The sequence below is a fragment of the Scylla paramamosain genome, chromosome 35 (assembly GCF_035594125.1).
Source record: "Scylla paramamosain isolate STU-SP2022 chromosome 35, ASM3559412v1, whole genome shotgun sequence".
In the NCBI taxonomy this organism is placed as follows: domain Eukaryota; kingdom Metazoa; phylum Arthropoda; class Malacostraca; order Decapoda; family Portunidae; genus Scylla; species Scylla paramamosain.
Window position 1 is genome coordinate 17,018,512 of NC_087185.1, and position 25,656 is coordinate 17,044,167.

The 25,656-nt window shown below is 40.7% G+C and overlaps 2 long non-coding RNA genes across 5 annotated transcripts; one reads left to right on the forward strand and one right to left on the reverse strand.

The window, feature by feature from the left end:
• Positions 1-5,220: 5,220 nt before the first annotated feature.
• LOC135090729 (uncharacterized) lies at positions 5,221-19,277 on the forward strand. Of its 4 annotated transcripts, none has more exons than XR_010262097.1 (7): positions 5,221-5,336; positions 7,619-7,780; positions 8,218-8,364; positions 11,869-12,125; positions 15,772-15,941; positions 16,586-16,678; positions 17,573-19,277. It is a non-coding gene; the product is annotated as an uncharacterized LOC135090729 (long non-coding RNA). The 4 variants fall into 4 exon arrangements; XR_010262100.1 differs by having other exon boundaries at positions 5,221-5,246; XR_010262099.1 differs by having other exon boundaries at positions 5,300-5,318.
• Positions 7,962-24,544, reverse strand: LOC135090730 (uncharacterized). The gene is made up of 4 exons (XR_010262101.1): positions 24,388-24,544; positions 24,053-24,227; positions 23,812-23,934; positions 7,962-8,337 (listed from the first exon to the last, which is right to left on the reverse strand). It is a non-coding gene; the product is annotated as an uncharacterized LOC135090730 (long non-coding RNA).
• Positions 24,545-25,656: the final 1,112 nt, after the last annotated feature.

Here is a 25,656-nt window from a genome sequence, read left to right on the forward strand (position 1 = left end):
TTCTCATTTTTCTAGTCATTATGAGGCATCTCCTTTATGAATCAAGGAAACTTTTTATTACCCCAGTAAATATTTAGTTTTGTGTTCATGGTATGCATTATGACTCCTGGATTGTGATAATATTATGGTTGCACCATTATACTCTGTAATTTTTAGTAGACTTTTCTCACAGATATATCTCAATTTAGGCTTCTAACAAGTCAGTTTGTTATTTTGGATTCTCTTTGGTGTAGCTTCAATATTGAATTCTATCATAGTTTTGTAAATCTTATTTCACTTGGAATTTCCATAAATAGGAAGATTATGACTAATGAAATCTGCAGTGAAGGAAATTCTCTCTCTCTCTCTCTCTCTCTCTCTCTCTCTCTCTCTCTCTCTCTCTCTCTCTCTCTCTCTCTCTCTCTCTCTCTCTCTCTCTCTCTCTCTCTCTCTCTCTCTCTCTCTCTCTCTCTCTCTCTCTCTCTCTCTCTCTCTCTCTCTCTCTCTCTCTCTCTCTCTCTCTCTCTCTCTCTCTCTCTCTCTCTCTCTCTCTCTCTCTCTCTCTCTCTCTCTCTCTCTCTCTCTCTCTCTCTCTCTCTCTCTCTCTCTCTCTCTCTCTCTCTCTAATGGTGTGGCAAGGTGCAGAAACATTCACTAGGCAGAACTGACTGTGAGGTACCTTATGGTCCAGTCAGTTAAGTTTTGTCCTTCCAGTCTATCAGGTCGGGTTTGAATCCCGATCATGTCCACCTTCCTTATATACAATAGCTTAATTTTTCATTGTTTCATAATGGGGACATAGTTCTTTTTTCAATCATGACATTCTCTCTCTCTCTCTCTCTCTCTCTCTCTCTCTCTCTCTCTCTCTCTCTCTCTCTCTCTCTCTCTCTCTCTCTCTCTCTCTCTCTCTCTCTCTCTCTCTCTCTCTCTCTCTCTCTCTCTCTCTCTCTCTCTCTCTCTCTCTCTCTTAACCAGCATTGGTTCCAAAGATAAACTGGAGAAAAATCCATTTCTAAAGTTTGTCAAAGTCTGAAGTAACTAAACATCCTGAACAGAAATACGACTCCTTGCATAATGCATCATATTACTACAGTCTTTTGGACAGATACTTGGTACTCTTGTGTACTTCTTTTGGAAGAAAAGGACCAGACATCCTTCAAGCTGCCCCACAGTTCAGCAGCATTATCCTGGACTTCTATTATCTCAGTTCTCAAGACTTTCTTGCTGCAGTTTTTCATGCATAATCTTCATATTTGCATTTTCTGACTTGTGTTTAGAAACTTATTTTACTTTAATTATGCCTTAAATAGTGCCTTTTGTACACTACTACAGACTGACTAAGATAAAGAGATTTATGTTGGTGAGCTTTATCATTATTTCCTGACACACACATAAATGAAAAATTGCTGTGACTACCAGGTGAGAAATGGATCTCATCTGCTGACGTGAAAAGTTTAGTTGTTCCTCACTTCCCCCATGTGTTACAAGGTTGATTAATTCCTCATAAGTTTTGAATGGGCTACATACAGTAAATTTATACCATTTCATTATCAGCACTTTTGTATATGCTTAATAAAAACTTGGAAAATACATTACAAATATTGCCTGTATTTTAAATGCTCAGTTGCCTGAGATCTGAGTAGTATTTTAACAGGTTAAGCTTCAGAACACAGTCACTCAGTAACCCTCATTACAACATGTCCAGCATGTGCCACTAACAACCATAGTCACTGGAACAGATGGGGAGGATGCAGCGGCAGCAGGCCCAGTGCACCTTTTAGCTACACACCAACATCTCCACTTTCTTCACTGTGCAGCCCATGCCACCATCATGCAAAAGTTGAGCCTTCTACTGTTAGTATTACTACTACTATTACTACTACTACTACTACTACTGCTGCTGCTGCTGCTGCTGCTGCTGCTGCTGCTGCTGCTGCTGCTGCTGCTGCTACTACTACTGCTATTACTATTACTACTACTACTACTGTTACTGCTACTACTGCTGGTACTACTACCATTAAAATATTAAATGATGACACAACAGTAACAACAGGGAACATTTTTTTTTATGTAGGAGGGACACTGGTCAAGGGCAACAAAATCCAATTAAAAAAAAAGGCCCACTGAGATGCTGGTCTCTGAATAGGGACCAAAGCAGTAGTCAAAAATTGAAGGATAACTGTCTTAAAACCTCCCTTTTGAAGGAATTAAAGTCACAGGAAGGTGGAAATACAGAAGCAGGCAAGGAGTTCTAGAGTTTACCAGAGAAAGGGATGAATGATTGAGAATACTGGTTAACTCTTGCATTAGAGAGGTGGACAGGTTGATTAGGTGAGATTGAGTATGTGTGATTAGGTTGGACAGATGGTGATCATACCACTGGGCAGGTGACGTAGTTAAGCTTATCAAGTGAGAGATGAATACAGTGACTAGATGATGTCCAGGAGAAAAAATGTTTAGCTAATTGGCAAGAGTGATAAGCTGCAAGAGTGATTAGACTGCTGGTAAGGTAATTAAGCTTGTGAGGTGAGAGAAGAGAAGTATGGTGATGAGATAGGAAGTTGCTTGTTTGCCCAGGTGATTGATCTGTAATGACACTTACTCAGGTGAAAATTAAGGAAGTGAAGTTGTGTGTGTGTGTGTGTGTGTGTGTGTGTTTATGTAGGAAGGACACTGGCCAAGGGCAACAGAATAGGGATGAGAGAAAGAAGAAATACTTGTGCAGCGAGGCCGCGGGAGGAGGGGAGGCATGCAGGTAGCAAGATCAGAAGAGCAGTTAGCATGAAAATAGCAGTAGATGACACCTAGAGATGCAACACTGCGGCGGAGAGAGAGAGAGGGAGAGTTGTTTTTAAGTGTATTTGTGCTTAATTAACTTAAAGCGTGAGAGAGAGTGGTAGGGGGAGAGTTACGGGGGAGTGGGAGGAGTAATGAAGAGGGGGGATGAGAGAGTTTGAAGGGATGGAATTGAAGTTAAGGTGGAGGGAAGAGAGTAAGGAAGAGTTAATATTCACTAGGGTAAAACATCTTTTATATATATATATATATATATATATATATATATATATATATATATATATATATATATATATATATATATATATATATATATATATATATATGTTTCTGATTATTAGAGTTCATAAGGAACTGGGAGTAAACTGAAAAGTGGTCAGTTATATCAGTGTATATAATACAATTCATAATATTGTTTCCAGGTTGAGTTGTCCAAATATGATCAATAAGCGTGGCGCCAGTATCAGTAACCTGAGTAGGCTTAGTAGTTAGTGGAAAAAATCCATGAGAATACATAAGATTCATAAAGTCTATTACGCTTGTATCATTAGCTTTAAGCAAGTCTAAATTCCAGTCCCCAAAGGAATAATAGTTAAGAGTACTTTTTCCTTTCAGTAAAGTTCAGTAATTGATGTAAAGCATTAAGAAAGTCAAATAAATTACCTTTAGGTGGTCAATATACAGAAGCTAGAAAGTTAGATTCTCTATCAGTACAGAGTTCCACACAAACACATTCAAAATAAGATTCCAAAATACTACAGTTTGACAACACAACAGATTTATAAATGTTTGAGACATACATACATACATACATACACCTTCACCATTTCTATCCCTATTAGTAGTGTATAAATTATAACCTGGTATGTTAAACAATGGCACAATGTTATTATCTAATCTAGTTTCTGAGAAGCCCATGACATCAAATTTTACATAATTACAATTCAGACATTGATCAGTAAAGACTGAAGATTGCTTGCAAGGCTTCTTATATTCATACTTAATATTGTTAATATATTATTAGCCCAAGGTTGTTTGTCGTGATCTGTTAGATATATATATTGTGAAGATTTATGTGTACTATGTGTACTAACAGATCAGCATTATTATTCAAGTCTTCATCCTGCTGGAAGTGAAGTGGATTGAATACCATGGTATCAAGTACTGCCAATGAAAGATAGTTAATGTTAACTAAATCACTGTAAATGAGACAGCGTAGCTCATCATCACTGACTGAATGATAGGAAAGGTGGTCAGAGACAGACATAGCTAAAGAAAATAGGGATTTGCGAAGTTCATCACACATTGTATTATTTCATACCTACTAGGTAGTGAAAGGATGCATATAAGATTGAATAAAGAACAGAGCAGAGTTGTGAAATATCGTCTGTTGCTGAATTACTGATTTATCCTTAAGCTTCACCTGTATTGTAATAGCACGTGTTTCTTGATTTCTGACCTGGTGTTCTAGAGTGTATGGTGTCTTATATAGGGAGCAGTGAGGAAGGACCTTCACTCCTCTCCCTGTCTTCAGCCACTAAGTTTATTTTCGTCCGTGGTTCAGTGGCTGATGTCTCTTCCTCGTTTTTTCTTCTCCCTCGTCACTCGGTCAAGAAAACACAGAGCCGCCCCCTTCACAAGATAAAACCCCTCTGTAACCTGGCTTTGGTCTGTATGACATCAAATCGCTATACTCCCTCCCTTATCCACTCTTTAAATTCCCTTATACTCTTTACCCAATCTTAATAATCCTAGGAACACTTCAGCAATATAATATCTTAAGAGTCTTCTGCGAATCAACTCAAACAGGTTGGAATTACTTGAATCTCGCGCTGACACACCTTCTCCTCACACTTCGTCTCTTAAACGTCCTTTAAATTTTCCTATACTCTTTACCCAAGCTTATTAACCCCACAAATACTTCCTTACTACAATATCTTAACAGTCTAGTACGTAATCATATCAGAGGTTGGAATTGCTTGAATCTAGCGCGGACACACCCGCTCTTCACACCATTTAAACACCATCTAAATTGTGTTATACTCCTTACCCAAGCTTACTAACCCTAGGAACACTTCAGAACTACAATATCTTAACAGTATGGTGCGGAATCATGCCTTTACACGCTTCAGTTACGCTCTAATAAACTCCTTTCAATAGCGAGAAAAAATGAGCTGTCAACTGAATGGCGTCTACCATCACCATGACAACGGGTCGTGAACAGCCAATCCCAGCCCGCCATTTCATCCGGGACCTCAAGATGACCACACTAATATCATACAATATAGTTTAATTTCCAGCCAAGATCAGAGTTAACTGAGACACATATGGTGGATAAAAAGCTCTTTAAAATATGGGTGTTCCGAGGGAAGTATACCACCAGGGAATGTGAGTTACATTAGTAATGGAGGAATATTTTGATTTTTTTTTTTTTTTTTTTTTTTGCTGGAACGCAGCAGACGAAACTAAAGGTAGAGTTACTACTTAGTGTTTTTGTGTATGTGTGTGTGTCGTGGAGGAGTGAACTGTGCCTGTCCTTGTGGGTGTATGACGAACCAGGCGTGAGTATTCAGCATTTCACCAAACACACTCACGCAGAGACTGGCCCTTTAAACCTTCGTCCCTTTAAATCTTACCCAAACAAACGCTTTCGGTTCGCGTAGGCAGACCAGGGTAGGCTAGCTCTCTCTGACCGCGCCATGTGACTTATTTTTTTAGGGTCATGCTCCTAATGAGAGAGTGACCCGCCGGCTAGGGGGACTGGGAGTAGGTTGGGAGCGTTAACTGGTTAAGTAACAGAGTAGAAGATGAGAGAGACACTGGGATGTGTGATGGATGAGTGAGAGGGAATAGAAGGGTGTAAGCTGTTTGACGTAAGGGTGACAGGCTGAGGTGTGCGTCCGTGTGTACACGTATGTGGGTGGGTGTGGGTGACTGGTTGGGTGTGTGTGGTGGGTCAGTGTCCGTATGTATGTGTGTATTACCCTTGTGAGACCCTCTCTGTGTGTCTGTGTGTGTGTGTGTGTGTGTGTGTGTAGGGAGGGAGAGACACGTGAGGAAAGAAGGGAGGATGGGGGTCAGGAAAGAGGAGAAGAGGGATGACTGGGTGGACCTCTTAAAGATAGTATTCAGAAATTACGTGTTTTCTTGACGGCTTCGCTGAGTCACTGTGTGTTAAGGAAGAGGAAGAGGAGGAGGATGAGGATATAGAAGTGATGTAAGCATAGGTAGGTTTTAAGTTAGTGTCGGTAAGGTTTAGGTGAGGTTAGTTAAGAATAGGCGATATTAGATTAGGCTATGTAAGTTGAAGTGTGTTAGATTGTAAGGCTAAGTAAGGTTAGGTTAGGTTAAGATAGTGCGTTAGGCTAGGTAAGTTAAGGATAGGTTAGACTAGCATAGTTTAGTTTATATTAGATGAATTTACATTAACTTGCATAGGTTAGATTAGATTAGATGAAACTAAAGCAAGATTAGGATGACATAGGTTACATTAGATCATGTTAAGTTATAGTACATTAATTAGGTTAGTTAAGGTAATTGAGTTAGGAAAGGTTGCATTAGATTAAACTAGCATAAGTGAAGAAGTTAAGTTAGATTAGGTGAGGAATTATTAGGTTAGATGAGAGGAGGTGAGGTTAGGTTAGATTAGGTGAGGTGAGGTGAGATTTGGTTAGATTATGTTAGGTGAGGTTAGGTTAGATTAGGTGAGGTGAGATTAAGTTAGGTTAGAGTGAGGCATCTTGAAGTCATGAGAGACATTGGCAGGAGCGGAGGTGGTACCTTGCCAACTCCACCTGAGAGAGAGAGAGAGAGAGAGAGAGAGAGAGAGAGAGAGAGAGAGAGAGAGAGAGAGAGAGAGAGAGAGAGAGAGCAGAGGGGGGTCAGACTACTGCTTCATTAAAGGAGTCTTTAAAATTAGCTTCCCTATGTTAATGTGTTAGTTTTCATATTTATTGAGAGAGAGAGAGAGAGAGAGAGAGAGAGAGAGAGAGAGAGAGAGAGAGAGAGAGAGAGAGAGAGAGAGAGGCAATATGGTGTAAATAAAGGGACTAAAAATGTACTTCAAATGGCTTGATTCTCTCTCTCTCTCTCTCTCTCTCTCTCTCTCTCTCTCTCTCTCTCTCTCTCTCTCTCTCTCTCTCTCTCTCTCTCTCTCTCAATAAATATGAAAACTAACACATTAACATAGGGAAGTTAATCTTCGTCCTCATTTACTCCCAACCCCAACCATTGCTAATATAGACTTCACTTTCATCCAGTTAGAAAATAAATCTTGTAAAATAACATTAGGTCTCGTCTATCATCCTGTAGTCCAGTCACCTGCTACGGACAAAAAACTTTATGACCTTATTGCGGACATTTGTTGCGTTAATAATTGCATAATTATGGGGGATTTTAATTATCCAGTCACTCTCAAAACATCTTTATTTGTTCTACAGCCACATCCAGTCTTAGAACTGGGAAGAAATTGCAAAATGTATTCTTTTTCAATGCCAACTTTACATCTTGTAGATGGTTATAAAGGAGACTGCATGCATTGCTTCTGATGCTGCTAATTTTTTTGTTTCACAGTGAAAGGCTTTAAATGTAGTTGGAAAATGTCATAGGAAAAAATTGTAGTTAATATTGGATGCAAAATATCAAAGTAAGATTAGGTAACAAATTTTTAATGTTGGGAATAGTAATCCAATTATATATATATATATATATATATATATATATATATATATATATATATATATATATATATATATATATATATATATATATATATATATATATATATATATATATGGGAGTATATTTTTTGTAACAGTGTGAATGATAAGATTCCATTTTTCAGTGTTGCCATGGTGACGGTGGTGGTGGGCATGATACAGATGCGGGAGCTGGAGTTTGTGCCCGATGGAGACATGCAGCTGGACAAATTCTGTTGCTCATTGGTCAGACTGGAGTTTACATGTGTACTTCCTTCACCATCATTGGTGGACACTTCACCATGAGTGTTAGTGAAATGTGCTCTCTTTGTTAGTTTATTTGTATATCAGAAAAATTTAAGGCCAGTTAGTTGTCTAGACTATAAGTTTTAAAATGAGAAAATAAATCTACATATTTTTTTAAAAGCAAACAGTTAAGGCATTGTAAAGTAAAAGTCAAAATATATTTTGGTTATTATTTTTTTGCAATCAACAACTTTCATGTATAATGAAATAAATACATTCATCAAACTTAATATCATATTTAATAACAGCTAGAGGTACCAATTTGCAGATGTCTATGGAAAATTTGTATCATAATCTTGTGGCCAACAAAAAAGGATACAATGAATGATGACTTATTATTGTAAGAAATCTTTCAGAGTTGTTGTTGTGTACTTCCACATTCCATGGAGACAGGTTTTTCCTTCACTTTTCAGCATTTAAAAAGTGATAATTTCAACAGGATGCTTGAGCTGTCACGGTGCTGCTGCTGTTGTCTGCCATCATCCCCCTGACACAGACCACCCTGCAGACCACCTTCATCCTGGGTGCCACACGTCACTGCTGCTACAACTCAGAGCAACTGGAGCGCAAGCCAGGAAGGGAGATAGTAACTTTTCACTTAATTTGTTGTTTATTTGAGGACCTAATGACAGACACATAATGGAATGAGTATTTGTGAATGTTTGTTTATATCTAGATACAGCATTCACATATCTTTTAAGTGCCACCTTCCAAAAACAATGTCAGCCAGAAAAATAACTGATGAATCTAATTACATTTCAAGTCAAAAAGTTTTCCTTTAACCACTTTGCTCCAGATGCTTAAAAACATGCGTTGCTCACATACATGGCGTCGCGTAGGCTCGTGAGTGGTAACTTATCTAATTTCTAATAATTTCTAATATAATTTCTGTGTGTGTGTGTGTGTGTGTGTGTGTGTGTGTGTGTGTGTGTGTGTGTTTTATGTATGAGTGACACTGGCCAAGGGCAACAAAAATCCAATAAAAAAATATGCCCACTGAAATGGCAGTCCCATAAAAGGGTCAAAGCAGTGGTCAAAAGTTGATGAATAAGTGTCTTGAAACCTCCCTCTTGAAGGAATTCAAGTCATAGGAAGGTGGAAATACAGAAGCAGGCAGGGAGTTCCAGAGTTTACCAGAGAAAGGGATGAATGATTGAGAATACTTGTTAACTCTTGCATTAGAGAAGTGGACAGAATAGGGGTGAGAGAAAGAAGAAAATCTTGTGCAGCGAGGCCGTGGAAGGAGGGGAGGCATGCAGTTAGCAAGATCAGAAGAGCAGTTAGCATGAAAATAGCGGTAGAAGACAGCTAGAGATGCAACATTGCGGCAGTGAGAGAGAGGCTGAAGACAGTCAGTTATGTTTGTGTGTGTGTGTGTGTGTGTGTGTGTGTGTGTGTGTGTGTGTGTGTGTGTGTGTGTGTGTGTGCGCTGATGCAGCTGAGAAGGTTGCCTTATGATAATTATTGACAAATGAAGGTAATGGATGCGCATGTCATTACTACTTTTTTAAGTGTGTGTGTTATGTACACACACACACACACACACACACACACACACACACACACACACACACACACACACACACACACACACACACACACACACACACACACACACACAAAGAGAAGTAATAGACACGCATCCTTTACCTTCATTCATCAATAATTGTCATAAGACGACCTTCCCAGCTGCATCATTACACACACACACACACACACACTTACACACCACGTAGTGTAGTGGTTAGCACGCTCGGCTCACAACCAAGAAGGCCCAGGTTCGAATCCCGGGCACGGTGAGGCAGATGGACAAGCCTCTTAATGTGTAGCCCTCTTAATGTGTAGCCTCTTAATGTGTAGGTACAGGATGTAACCCGAGGTGATGTGACTTTGCTGCCCCGGTGTGTGGTGTGTCATTGGCCTCAGTCCTACCCAAAGATCAGTCACCATGAGCTCTGAGCTCTTACACACACACACACACACACACACACACACACACACACACACACACACACACACACACACAGAGAGAGAGAGAGAGAGAGAGAGAGAGAGAGAGAGAGAGAGAGAGAGAGAGAGAGAGAGAGAGAGAGAGAGAGAGAGAGAGAGAGAGAGAGCAAAATGGCAATGAATGAAACAGGGAGGAGGGGGAACTGTGTGTGAAGGAAAACATCATCTACGTGAAACATTTGATTGATTATAAAGCACATGTGCATCATATATAGTCATGAATGTGGAGGAACAGCAGAGTGAGTGATCAACCACAGAAAGGAGAGAGTCGGACATGCGGAGAGAATGGAAGGGGAACAATTTGAGAAGATAAGCATGCAAATACATAAATATAAGGTGGAATAACAGTGTTTGGTGGGAAGATGAAAGAGAGATGCCTGTTTATGAAGCAAAATGGTTGTGCAAGAGAGGAATGATTGGAAAACCATTCCCACCAAAGCCAACAGACCTTACACCATATTTTTACAAACCACAGCATCTCTATTCATCCATTCTGTGTGTCTTCTCTTCTCTCTCTCTCTCCACTCTTAATGCTGCTGTGGGTCTCTGGGCTGGAGTACATCAGAGAAAGATTGACACCGACTTATATATGAGAGGATGTTGTCTGTAACTATGCTATGGGGACATTGCAAGTTTGTGGGGTGTAGTGAATGAATAAGTGTGTCCTCTATAGCATACTTAAAAACCACACTCTCACATGGAAATCAATCTCTCTCTCTCTCTCTCTCTCTCTCTCTCTCTCTCTCTCTCTCTCTCTCTCTCTCTCTCTCTCTCTCTCTCTCTCTCTCTCTCTCTCTCTCTCTCTCTCTCTCTCTCTCTCTCTCTCTCTCTCTCTCTCTCTCTCTCTCTCTCTCTCTCTCTCTCTCTCTCTCTCTCTCTCTCTCTCTCTCTCTCTCTCACTACAGCCTACAGACTCACTATTTCCTTAACCACACCTCTTGCCTGAAACAAATTAAAAAGGCAGGTGAGAGAGAGAGAGAGTGTATATAAATCTGTTGTTATTGTATTTATTTGTCTATATTTTCCTTACAGAGTGATTGATTGATTAAATGATATATATTGGTGTTAATATATACAGACAGACTGGTATATAGACATTCTGATATGTGATGGCCAGTCCATGGAGCACAAGGTCTTTGTGGACTAATGAATATTTTACACTAAGGTTTAAGACCAGTGTTTTATTCAGCTATCATGAAAAAAAAAAGAAAAAGACAGTACATAATTATTTAGTAAGTAATTCATAACTTTAACCCAATCAAATTATAGATACATGCAAAAAAGAATTATATCAATAACAAAAGTAAATAATAATAATAATAATAATAATAACTATTACAAATTACAAACAATTACATATGTTTATAATAGTAGAGCTGATTACAATTTGAAAACTAATAAATACAATGAATAATTACTTGTTAAGTGTTGTTTTATCAGTAATTTAAAGGAATGTAATGGTTTGTTTTTAACTGTGTCCGAGAGCCGGGTCCAGTGCTTGGTTCCTCGTGAGACGACACTCTGTTGGGCACGGGAGGTTCAGCAGAAGGGTGTCCTCAAGTTACCTGTCTGTCTTAACTGAATATCATGAGCCCGTGTCTCTTGTGTTTGTATTAAGAGCTTTGTATACAAACGCCAAGGTCTGGAATACAGTAATGTCTCCAGTTTCTAGGAGTTTAAGATCCACTGCTATGTTCGGACTTGTTACTGTTTGTCTTATTCCAAATTAGCTTTTTTGGGGCAAGAAATAATTTATGAGTGTAGGTTGCACTAGGAGAGAGAGAGAGAGAGAGAGAGAGAGAGAATGTTTTAGATATTATTATTATTATTATTATTATTATTATTATTATTATTATTATTATTATTATTATTATTATTATTATTATTACTGCTACATATTTCTCTCTCTCTCTCTCTCTCTCTCTCTCTCTCTCTCTCTCTCTCTCTCTCTCTCTCTCTCTCTCTCTCTCTCTCTCTCTCTCTCTCTCTCTCTCTCTCTCTCTCTTACAATAATAGTTTTACCCTTCTCTCTCATCCTCTCTCCCACTTCCACTCACTCACTCTCTCCCTCCTTTTGCAGCAAATCCCGAGGATCAACGAGGACATGGTGGACCCAGAGATTGCAGCAGCAGCGAGAGAGAGAGAGAGAAGCAAGAGAGGAGGGAGAGGAAGGAGAGGAGGAGGAGAGAGAGGGAGGCCAGGAGGGAGGCACGTCAGAGAGAGAGGGAGAGGAAAAGGTTGATTCTGTTACAACAACAACTGCAACAACAACAACAGTTAGTCAGTGAGGAGGGGGAGGGGCCGTCCTCTGATGCTGAGGATGAGGTATTGTTCAGGGTAAGTAGTAGTAGTAGTAGTAGTAATGCATCATTTTTAAACTTTCCGAGATAATCTTATTTCAACAGGTAGAGATGAAAAAGTCCTCTAACTGACAAAAAAACATTATCTATTTATTTTGTTATGTAGGCCAGCCAGCCGTGGGGGGGACAAAACTTCAATAAAAGAGACTCTCTGAGGTGTGGCTCCCCAAAATAGAATTGCAAATGGTAGCCAGAATTTACATGAATACTGGAGGGTGCTGTCAGGCCAAACCAGCTCCCCATCTGTGCCTATGCAGTGTCTGGCCAGCCACTAGTGTGTTTTGGGGGCTCAGACCAGCAGATTCCCACTGTTTATTCACTGTTTGTGTTGATGCAGTGTCTGGCCAGCCACTTGTGTGTTTTGGGGGCTCAGACCAGCAGATTCCCACTGTTTATTCACTGTTTGTGTTGATGCAGTGTCTGGCCAGCCACTTGTGTGTTTTGGGGGCTCAGACCAGCAGATTCCCACTGTTTATTCACTGTTTGTGTTGATGCAGTGTCTGGCCAGCCACTTGTGTGTTTTGGGGGCTCAGACCAGCAGATTCCCACTGTTTATTCACTGTTTGTGTTGATTTAGTGTTTGGCCAGCCACTTGTGTGTTTTGGGGGCTCAGACCAGCAGATTCCCACTGTTTATTCACTGTTTATGTTGATCTAGTGTTTGGCCAGCCACTTGTGTGTTTTGGGGGCTCAGACCAGCAGATTCCCACTGTTTATTCACTGTTTGTGTTGATCTAGTGTTTGGCCAGCCAGTTGTGTGTTTTGGGGGCTCAGACCAGCAGATTCCCACTGTTTATTCACTGTTTGTGTTGATCTAGTGTTTGGCCAGCCACTTGTGTGTTTTGGGGGCTCAGACCAGCAGATTCTCACTGTTTATTCACTGTTTGTGTTGATCTAGTGTTTGGCCAGCCACTTGTGTGTATGTAGGGGACTCAGACCAGCAGATTCCCACTGTTTATCCATTGTTTGTGTTGATGCAGTGTTTAGCCAGCCACTTGTGTGTATGTAGGGGACTCAGACCAGCAGATTCCCACTGTTTATCCACTGTTTGTGTTGATGCAGTGTTTAGCCAGCCACTTGTGTGTATGTAGGGGACTCAGACCAGCAGATTCCCACTGTTTATCCACTGTTTGTGTTGATGCAGTGTTTGGCCAGCCACTTGTGTGTATGTAGGGGACTCAGACCAGCAGATTCCCACTGTTTATTCACTGTTTGTGTTGATGCAGTATTTGGCCAGCCACTTGTGTGTATGTAGCGGACTCAGACCAGCAGATTCCCACTGTTTATCCACTGTTTGTGTTGATGCAGTGTTTGGCCAGCCACTTGTGTGTTTTGGGGGCTCAGACCAGCAGATTCCCACTGTTTATTCACTGTTTGTGTTGATCTAGTGTTTGGCCAGCCACTTGTGTGTTTTGGGGGCTCAGACCAGCAGATTCCCACTGTTTATTCACTGTTTGTGTTGATCTAGTGTTTGGCCAGCCAGTTGTGTGTTTTGGGGGCTCAGACCAGCAGATTCCCACTGTTTATTCACTGTTTGTGTTGATCTAGTGTTTGGCCAGCCACTTGTGTGTTTGGGGGGACTCAGACCAGCAGATTCTCACTGTTTATCCATTGTTTGTGTTGATGCAGTGTTTAGCCAGCCACTTGTGTGTATGTAGGGGACTCAGACCAGCAGATTCCCACTGTTTATCCACTGTTTGTGTTGATGCAGTGTTTGGCCAGCCACTTGTGTGTATGTAGGGGACTCAGACCAGCAGATTCCCACTGTTTATTCACTGTTTGTGTTGATGCAGTATTTGGCCAGCCACTTGTGTGTATGTAGCGGACTCAGACCAGCAGATTCCTACTATTTATCCACTGTTTGTGTTGATCTAGTGTTTGGCCAGCCACTTGTGTTTATGTAGGGGACTCAGACCAGCAGATTCCCACTGTTTATTCACTGTTTGTGTTGATCTACTGTTTGGCCAGCCATTTGTGTGTTTTGGGGGCTCAGACCAGCAGATTCCCACTGTTTATTCACTGTTTGTGTTGATCTAGTGTTTGGCCAGCCACTAGTGTGTTTTGGGGGCTCAGACCAGCAGATTCTCACTGTTTATTCACTGTTTGTGTTGATCTAGTGTTTGGCCAGCCACTTGTGTGTATGTAGGGGACTCAGACCAGCAGATTCCCACTGTTTATTCACTGTTTGTGTTGATGCAGTATTTTGCCAGCCACTTGTGTGTATGTAGCGGACTCAGACCAGCAGATTCCCACTGTTTATCCACTGTTTGTGTTGATGCAGTGTTTGGCCAGCCACTTGTGTGTTTTGGGGGCTCAGACCAGCAGATTCCTACTATTTATCCACTGTTTGTGTTGATCTAGTGTTTGGCCAGCCACTTGTGTTTATGTAGGGGACTCAGACCAGCAGATTCCCACTGTTTATCCACTGTTTGTGTTGATCTAGTGTTTGGCCAGCCACTTGTGTGTTTTGGGGGCTCAGACCAGCAGATTCCCACTGTTTATTCACTGTTTGTGTTGATCTAGTGTTTGGCCAGCCACTAGTGTGTTTTGGGGGCTCAGACCAGCAGATTCTCACTGTTTATTCACTGTTTGTGTTGATCTAGTGTTTGGCCAGCCACTTGTGTGTATGTAGGGGACTCAGACCAGCAGATTCCCACTGTTTATCCATTGTTTGTGTTGATGCAGTGTTTGGCCAGCCACTTGTGTGTATGTAGGGGACTCAGACCAGCAGATTCCCACTGTTTATCCACTGTTTGTGTTGATGCAGTGTTTGGCCAGCCACTTGTGTGTATGTAGGGGACTCAGACCAGCAGATTCCCACTGTTTATTCACTGTTTGTGTTGATGCAGTGTTTGGCCAGTCACTTGTGTGTATGTAGGGGACTCAGACCAGCAGATTCCCACTGTTTATCCACTGTTTGTGTTGATGCAGTGTTTGGCCAACCACTTGTGTGTTTTGGGGGCTCAGACCAGCAGATTCCTACTATTTATCCACTGTTTGTGTTGATCTAGTGTTTGGCCAGCCACTTGTGTTTATGTAGGGGACTCAGACCAGCAGATTCCCACTGTTTATCCACTGTTTGTGTTGATCTAGTGTTTGGCCAGCCACTTGTGTGTTTTGGGGGCTCAGACCAGCAGATTCCCACTGTTTATTCACTGTTTGTGTTGATCTAGTGTTTGGCCAGCCACTAGTGTGTTTTGGGGGCTCAGACCAGCAGATTCTCACTGTTTATTCACTGTTTGTGTTGATGCAGTGTTTGGCCAGCCACTTGTGTGTATGTAGGGGACTCAGACCAGCAGATTCCCACTGTTTATCCATTGTTTGTGTTGATGCAGTGTTTGGCCAGCCACTTGTGTGTATGTAGGGGACTGAGACAAGTTTATTTAATGTTCAGTGACCCGTTTGCAGGCACAGGGGTGTTGACGAGCTGGGTGTGCAGGAGACAGACAATTACAAAGGTTTACAGTTCAAATGCTACATGTATCTTCAAAATACAGATAATAAGTAGATAAATATTGAAATTAATATAAAATACCATTCTTTATTTAACACTTAACCAAACTTAACCAACATACACACACACGCTAACTCAGACAGTTCCCTAACTACCTTACCATCCCGCAGGAGGCCATGTCGGAGGTGCCGGTGGTGGGGTCGCCAGTTCCGGAGTACGAGGTGGAGGAGGAAAAGGAAGAGGAGGACGAGGAGGAGGCACGGATAAGGAAGAAGAAAAGATTATTACCTGTAGCCCTCCCTCCAGCTGATAAGGGGATATTAAGGAGCCCTTCCTACAGGTGTGTCTGTCTACCTGTGTGTCTCTTTCTATCTCTCCTTTTCATTTTTCCAGTTTCCCATTATTTTCTCCACCCTCTCACTGTCTTTTCTCAGCCTCTCACAACCTGTCACACCCTCTCCCAGCTATTCACAGCCACTCACAGCCTCTCTCTCTCACTCTATCTCATTCCCAGTGTATCCAGACCATTCCAGACTTACCCCAAACTGTCCCCAAGACTTCCAGTCCATCCCAACTTCTCACAGCCTCTTCCAGCCTTTCACAGTCTCTCTCTCTCTCTCTCTCTCTCTCTCTCTCTCTCTCTCTCTCTCTCTCTCTCTCTCTCTCTCTCTCTCTCTCTCTCTCTCTCTCTCTCTCTCTCTCTCTCTCTCTCTCTCTCTCTCTCTCTCTCTCTCTCTCTCTCTCTCTCTCTCTCTCTCATTCCCAATGTATCCAGACCATCCCAGACTCACCCCAAACCATCTCCAAGACTCCCCTTCTCTCTTCCTCTCCTCTCCCTCTCTCTCCCTCCCCTCTCTCACTCTCCTAACTCTCCCCAGGAGAGGCCCCAGTGGTGAGCAGATGGTGATGCTGGAGATGATACTGGCATATTGAGTATTATAATTAGCCATAAACACTTGCTTGCTTACTTTCATGTCTACACAGGTTCGTTCGATGCAAGGAGTTGGCACAGGAGGCGTCCGAGGCTGTGTAGAGCGGCCGTCTGAACCTGGTGCCACAGCTTACTATGTTCAACAGGTGCGTGTGTGTGTGTGTGTGTGTGTGTGTGTGTGTGTGTGTGTGTGTGTGTGTGTGTGTGTGTGTGTGTGTGTGTGTGTGTGTTTTGTGTGGTCATTTCACTATATCTATCTGTTTAGTTTGTCTCCATCTGTCTGTCTTTCTGTCATTGGTCTGTCTGTCTGTCTGTGTATTGCAATGATTTTTCAGTTATGTATTTTATTTTTTATTCTTGTGTACTTGTGTCTGTCTGTATGTATGTATGTATCAGTCAGTGAGTCAGTCAGTCAGTCACTCAGTTAGTCAGTTAGTCAGTCATTCAGTCAGTCAGTTAGTCAGTCATTCAGTCAGTTAGTGAGTTAGTCAGTTAGTCAGTCTGTCAGTCACTCACACAGTGTTAATCCTCCTCTTCCTCCTCCTCCTCCTCCTCCTCCTCCTCCTCCTCCTCCTCCTCCTCCTCCTCCTCCTCCTCCTCCTCCTCCTCCTCCTCGTCCACCTCCTCCTCCTCCTCCTCCTCCTCCTCCTCCTCCTCCTCCTCCTCCTCCTCCTCCTCCTCCTCCTCCTCCTCCTCCTCCTCCTGTTCCCCACCACCCCTGCCGAGAGGTGAGTGTATGTACGTGTGTGTGTGTGTGTGTGTGTGTGTGTGTGTGTAGTAATAATAGTAATGCTATGTACATATATAAATACTGTTAATATTATTGATAAAAAATATTGATGATGATGATGATGATGATTCAGTGGTGATTATGAAAATGTGCATTACAATATAGGGTAGATATTATTGTTATTACCTGTGTGTGTGTGTGTGTGTGTGTGTGTGTGTGTGTGTGTGTGTGTATGTGTGTGTGTGAGGAATAATTGAATAATTGAATAATTGATGCTCTCTCCTTTGCTATTCATTATATACATGGACAGATGCCTGAAGGAAGTGTGTGTAAGGGAGGATAAAGAGATCATGCTGGCCTATGCAGACGATGTCGCTGTCGTGACAGGAAGCCAACAAGATCTTCAAGAGGCCATGACAAGATGGAATGATGTTTTAAATAGGGAAGGAATGAGAATGAACAAACAAAAAACTCATTTTACTAGTGGACAAGCAACAAGTGATGGTGTGGCTCTGAGCCACTGTAGTAGGGATGTTATGGTTTAAGTGTAGGAAGTTGCAAATGCTCACCTAACAATTGCACCTTAGTAGAAAAACACAAACAGGAAGTTTATGCAAGTTTTTATCCTTATATAAAATGTTGTATTGCATCAAACCTCCATACATTACTGTCTCTATCCAGTATGAGACCGGTGTTCAGGAAGCACAAGCATGTGCTGAATAACAAGAAGCCGGCATTGGTGAAGGTGACAACATTTCATCTATTTCTACATACTTTTTATTATTAAAGCTTATCTTATAATTATTTCTGAAGAGATTGACTAATTTTTGTAGTATTTATGACTTAGAACTATGATAAAGCTATGAATTGATATAATTCCTGATTTGTTTTATCTTTTCATTATCCTTCCTTTGTTAATTGAGCATTTTATATTACTTAGCTTAAAAATGCAAGAACGGTTCAGAAGTATCCAACCTTGGGCTAAGGGCCAAAATTATGGTATCATTCAAAATGTCCTTCAAAGAAAGCCCTCTGTAATCCAACACACTTAGCCCATTAATCCCTTCCATTTCTCATCAATTTGTTCAACATTCATATTTTTCCCTTATAGGGTTGAACAATTTTCATGGGTTCAGAGCAAAAGGCTTCCTCATTCCTCCCCAAGGTATTCCTCGGATGGTAAGCAGGTTTGACTCTGGAGCAAACCTGACCAAGGGCTACTGCCCAAGGCTACAGAGGTTCCTCTCCCTGAGGCTGAATGCACCATGTGAGATGGTTCTGTTATGTGGATGAATGTCATGGTGGATAGCAGTGCCACCACATTCCTACAATCATCCATCACTCCACTGCTCAAACGCTTCTGCAACCAATGATAGGTATGCTGCCACATTCTGCATGGTCTCCTTGGCTCTCAGATAAGGATACTGTCAACAGGTTTGGGATTGCCAAAAAATCATAAGGAGCTATGTCTGAAAAGTCCAGAGAGAGAGAGAGAGAGAAAGAATGAGCAAGAGAAAGAGTAGGATGAAGCAAAGGAAGAGTCAAGAGGGAGGAAGAGAGAGTAGGACAAGAAAAAACAGAACAAATAAATCCCCTACACGTCTTGTCTCCATTCACACAAGCCATGAAAAGCTTGTCCATCCCTGAGTGCTCAGAAGCAGTGTTCCACTGATGATGTGGAAACTTGAGACACCCAATCATTTAATGGGCTTTAGTAGGTTTTGTCACCAGTCTTCTGTGTGTCACTGACTACATTTTGAAATTTTTATCTGTTCTATTTAATTTTGTGTGTATGTACACAATGTTTTATGGTCAATAAACTATTTATAAAACTATTTATCTGTGGTGAGTAAGATAAAAGCAGTTATTGTTATTATTATTATTATTATTATTATTATTATTATTATTATTATTATTACACATTTTCCTCCTTGTATTTAAATATTATTATTATTATTATTATTATTATTATTATCATGAATTGTTCTTGTTTATAAATAAAATACTGTAACTGATTATTATTTTTTTTTTTTCATTCATTTAGACTCTCTCTCGCTCTCTCTCTCTCTCCTCTCTCTCCTCTCTCTCTCTCTCTCTCTCTCTCTCCCTCTCTCTCTCTCTTCTCTCTCTCTCTCTCTCTCTCTCTCTCGAATAAAATGACTGGTGAGGAACTCTAATAATTAAAGTGCTAAAAAATCCATTAAACTACGAGAAATAAGACAAATAATTAATGACACACCTAATAACACAAACAAGGAGTAATAAACAAAACTTAAGCCAGAAAACACGAAAAGATAAAACTATCATATAAAGAAATACGAAGTTAAAAAAAAATCATGAATATCAAATAAATAACTCACATATAATCAATAAACACGTAAGGAACAGTAAATAAACAATTAAGCCATTCATTGCAAGGGCCACAGTCAGAAAGTGAAAAAAAAAAAAATGCTTAGTTAAAATACCGAGGCTAAATAAAACAAGGAATTAGACAAATGACAAATAATTAATAAATACATAAGGAATAATGAATAAACAAAAAATTAAGCCAGGAAGACTATTATAATTATTGCAAGGAGACGATATGTATGTATGTATTGTATGTAATTCGAGGTTAAAATGGCTCAAATCTGACCCAACAGCAGGCCATAAGTGAAGGTGTTCCTCAAGGCAGGGAAGGGGGGGGGGGGGGAGCAAGGAATAGGGGAGGGGCTATAAAACTATTGGGGGGATATTAATTAATGACGCATCCAGTTTAGCGTGTGTGTATATTTCGCGTTTGTGATAATTTAAAGGTTTTCTCGCGTTTTTATCTTTATTTATTTATTGATTTTATTTATTTATTTTATTTTTTTTGGCAGGTGTTATATTTGTTGAGTGTTTTAAGTAACTGTGGCTCATTGCATCAAAACTCCATTCATTACCTTCGTGGGAAGGTTCAATTTGGCAAGGTTTTTTTTTCGCATTTTGGGTTTTTGTAGTAAATTATGCATTTTCTCATATTTTTCTTTGCTGGTATTGTCCCTTCCACGCCATATATGACTGGAAAGTTGGGGGGCGCCTTCCCCCCCCCCCACCCTCCACTGCTACGTTTTTTTTTTCTTAATCAGTCAGTCAACCAATCAATCAATCCCTTCATGAATCATACCCATTTCCAGGTGTCACCCCCACCCATACATCTCTCATTCTGTCATGTATGAACAAGTGCTAAGGGCAAGCTGAACAAGTACAAAGGGCAAGCCAGCTGTCTCTCTTTTAATATTCTTGCCCTGAAATAAGATTACAAATGAAGGTCTATTAATCATCCATTAAATAATCCATTTTTATTGCTTTCTCATTCTTCTTCCTCTGTGTATTGTTAAATTGGATGGTTATATCATTGTCCCTTCCTGTGTTTTAGTGTGCCATTACCTGTCCTCTCTTCCAGCTGATATTTAGTTTGTACTAAAAATAGACTGGCATAACTTTACAATTTATACACAAATAACAACATAAACCAATAATGCATTGATATTATGCATGATAGGAGTGGACATTTCCACTCTAACATCATTAATGAATGCATGATGAGACGCACCACTATTACAAAGCTAATGAGTTCAATAAAAAACACTCAATAACAATTTCAATAACTTTATTAAAAATAGCAATCTTTATAAATCATGAAACTAGAAAACTTTAAGAACCTGGGGCTATAACATCAAATGCACAATAATGCAAACACTTTTTACACACACACTCTTTAATGATATTTCCTAATATACAGTATAATTCCAAACAGAGAAGAGAGAGAGAGAGAGAGATGAGAGAGAGAGAGGAGTGATGAACTACCTGGGGTCATAAATGTAAAGTACAGGTATCAGTCAGGCAAAGCATAGTGCTTGCCTGTCTCATATGGAATGTAAAAACATGGCTTCATATCATTCCAGACCTGGGATTATGGCCAAAAGTTACCAAGCAGTGCTGAGCAAAATCCAGTAGAGTAATATTCAGTATCATTGAATTACTGACAAAGTAAAGATCATTATGTGCAATGATACTCACTACCTAGGAGCATTTCAGGTTACTACCAAGAATCTGACCATGCTGGCAGGGCATGGTTAGGCTACAACACATTACATACTTCTCCATTCAAATCAGTCAGCTGATTAAATGGGTGAGTTAAACCATTTTGATCATCTAAATCATATTAAGGCATTGGATGAGACCTGGACAGCTTGGGTCAACACCATACATAGGTACTCCACTACTCTGTGGGAGGCACTTGATTGTGGCAAGAGTCATCACAATACCAAACACCATCCTTGACAAAGCACAGCATGGCCCACTCATCCCCAGGAACCCAGCCATCTCTAAGGAGCAAATCAATGCTGCCCAGTGTCACTCCTCATCACTTTATAGGGAATAAGAAGTAGATCCCACCCCAGCACCATCTTTACATAGAATATAATACAGAGGACAAAGAAGGAATACAAACAGGGCACATGGTATGGTATGGAACACCAACCCTCACTTTTGGAAAACCCCAGCCACTCAGTAGGAGACCAGCCAGTCACCATGGCTATCACCTGGGGATTCTTAGGAACAGGTGTTAGGTATAGAATGAGAGATAAAGAAAACTCCCAATTACATTTCAAGTCTATACGCAAGTCTCCATAGATAGACAAAAAAAGTGTTCATGAATTAAACACAATATTGTAAGTTTTAAATGTTATGTGGTAACTTAGATAGATGGACAGGTCACTTGAGAAGAGAAAATAAGAAATGTCTTAGGAAGAGTATTTTGTCATATGTATGAATATATATGACTGTATGACATAGATGACTGGTGAAGTAGATTTTGTCCCTTATCAGAGTGGTTGTGTAGCTGAAACAAATTAATGATTATCAAAACAGAGACACATTTGAGCTGATTGGTGAATTACAGTTTCAGAGTGGATACGGCATACACTGGGATGATAAAACTACTGCAGTCATAAAGTAGATGAAAAAATACTGTGGGGAGGAATGCAAAGCAGTAAAATATGCAACAAAAGAAAGAAAGAAAGAAAGAAAGAAAGAAAGAGAGAGAGAGAGAGAGAGAGAGAGAGAGAGAGAGAGAGAGAGAGAGAGAGAGAGAGAGAGGAGAGAGAGAGAGAGAGGAGAGAGATGAGAGAGAGAGAGAGAGGAGAGAGAGAGAGAGAGAGAGAGAGAGAGAGAGAGAGAGAGAGAGAATGAAGTGACATGACATCTTTAAGTACAAATGAGTATATAGTAACCATACACTGATACTTGTCCCCTTATACAGTGATAAGTTTACCCAAACACAATGGACACGGATGGAACTTTTGGAGGCTAAAGTGCTCCAGGTGACTGGTGGACTCCATTTCATTGCGGAGGTCCAGGATTCTCTGCACAGTTGGGCTTTTGGTGTCAGTGGAAGTGGTGGCAGTGTGGCAGCAGTAAACAGTTTTGGTCTTTCTATGGGCAAGTTCTGTAGGATTCATATTCTGCCTCCTCATGAGGGACATCAGTGTGAAGGGTCAACAGAGCATCAATTCCCTCCTCAGGCAAAGAATGATGGATGCAATTTTCTGTTTCTTGTTGTTGCTCCACCTTTTCAGAGTGCTTGAGGTGCTCGTCAGCCACCTTTCCACTGCTGGTGGGTGTCTCAGACTCACTGGTTCCTGTTCCACATCAAGAGTGTTAGCAGATGCCACTTGTATTTCATCTACTTAGTACATTACATCATTACATAAATAACTGGTGTTATCTGATATTAAAGTGCTAATGAGCAACATGCCACAGAAATCTGTTTATTTCAAGAAAATTATGAAGATAATAATAATGTTTCATTGCACTTCATAAGATGGCTCAGTTTTTACTACTCACCAACACTGCTAAAGATAGCAACTGGACTCTTAAGGACGCTGCTTATCTTCTCGAGCTGCTCAAGGTCATGATCTGCTTCCTTTTTCCTGCACCAGCTTTGATATCAAATCCTGCAGGAAACAACTGTGTTAATTCACATTTTGAATAAATCTAATAGATAAAATTTCACTTACAACACCTTATGTGTCTCTGGTGACTCATGGAGGACAGATACATCACCTGAGACTAAATGGTCAGTGAAGAAGTTGACCCTTGATCCTGGCTAATCACATTAAGTACATTAAACACTCCTGTTAACTAATAAATGAGGGGTAGATTTCTCTGGAAGGTTACATTACACTACTTCCCTGGCATTTGAAAACATTTTGCTCTACATGAACTCATATGGAAGCTTTACTGCAACATTACATCTCAGCTAGATGCCAGATGGTGTAGCCTCCATCACAGAGCAAGGTAATGATATGAAGGCTTAGTACTTTGGTCAACACCTGAATAAGAACCGTTTGAGATGCAGCAGAGATCACTAACCTGCCAGCAATTGAATAAGAAGTGTGTGAGATGCAGCAGAGATCACTAACCTGCCAGCAATTGAATAAGAAGTGTGTGAGATGCAGCAGAAATCACTAATCTGCCATGACATGAATAAGAAGTGTGTGAGATGCAAAAGAGAGCACTAACCTGCAGAGTGGTTTTGCTTCATTTCCTCTCATTCATGATGGAGGCTGGCAAGGTCTAACTCGCGTTCTCGAGCTTGTTGCTTCATCACTCCTCGCTGCAACTGGTAGATGGTGATGTAGTCACCTGAAGAAGGATAAAATTCTTCATTAAAAGACCAAGGAAATGGCATACAGTAAACAGTAAACACTTCCTCCACTTCACTTTTACAGATGATTCAAATGAGCAAAAAACATGCACACACCGATGGACTCTGTCTCCTCATGCACTACAGCATGCTCAAGCTGCTACTTCCTGTCACTCAGCTCAGCCACATCCTTCATGCTGCAAGTTAACCTGCTCTCCAGGACCCCTGTGAGCCTCCTGCAGTTGTTGCAGCTTCTGTTAAAGCTCAGTTCCTCCCAATCCTGTTGTTTCTCCTGATAAAACAATAAGTTTGTTTCTCTCACACTTTTCTTAATACAGCCTCAATAAACAAATCCAATAACAATGCTTTTATTTTGTTATTAATTAAAAAAATTGAGCAACAGTGAGGAAAAATTTATTTGCTTTATTATTAGAGAATATAAACTTTCTTACCTTTGGTTCAGTTATGACATCTTCAGACAACTTTTCATGAGCAAGAGATTCTCCCAGCAGTTTGTTATACTTATCCCTCTCACAGTCTAGCTGAACCTGAAGACTGCTGCACTCACTCTCCAACCTGCTAACCTCAGATGTCAGTGTAGCCCACTTGACCCAGCAATTTCCCCTTGGTAACTGTACCTGGAGGTGAAAAATTGATGCAACAGAGGGCCAGACAAGAATGACCAATGGAAGTAATTAGGCGTAATGTAAGAAGTGGGTATAAGACTAAGGGAAATAGAAGGGCAATGGAGAGAGGGTTAGATGCACCAGAAATGTCTGTGGAGCCAGGTAAAATTTTAACTTGTAACAGAGATAACTAAGAGCAACTGTGAATGAATAAATGTGATGTAGCCTCAACCCATGACTGGGAAAATGCAAAAGCAGCACCTCAGACACCAGGACCATGATGACTGGCAGCTCCCAAAATTAGCTGCTGGCTTTTGTACTCCTAGTCACCACAGGAGGCTCATCCACAGCTAATCCTATCAGCTGATCATCTTGGGTGAAGTAATTGTTTATCAGTCTGGCTGTTGAGTCCTGATGCAGAGATGTGTGTGTGTGTGTGTGTGTGTGTGTGTGTGTGTGTGTGTGTGTGTGTGTGTGTGTGTGTGTGTGTGTGTGTGTGTGTGTGTGTGTGTGTGTGTGCACTTTGGAAAGCCTCCCTCCAAGGAGAATGTCAGTTTGATATACAAATATCAAACATACAAGAATATTTGGGTAAAAAAGAGATATGAACTTGGAAGAAAGGGAAAAAGAGAAGGATCTGAGGAATGAAGCCAAGCAAAAAAAACGAGAGAAGTACAGAGACCGAGAAGCAGAAATTTTATTGGAGGGTACTAGATATGAAACTAAGGAAATGGTATATTCAGGAAAGGGAACAAGAAATGAAAGAACCACAACAGCAGACAGACAAATTGCATGTGGTGGGAGAAGTAGTATATTAAGAGTAATATATACAAAAACAAACTTCATGTAAACAAATAAAATTTTCAGAAAACTTGTCACACAAAAACCTTATTAACAACTCACCTTCTCCTTCTGCGGCATTTCCTTCCTTCTTATCTTTCTCCTTTCCTTCCCCATCTTCCTCCTCCTCCTCCTCTCCTTCCTCTTTCTTTCCACCTTCCTCCTCCTCTTGTGACTCTTAACTCTCTTCCTCCTCGTCCTCCTCTTCCCCTGTGCTTCCCTCCTCTGAAAGAAAAGACTTGTTTAAAAAGCAAG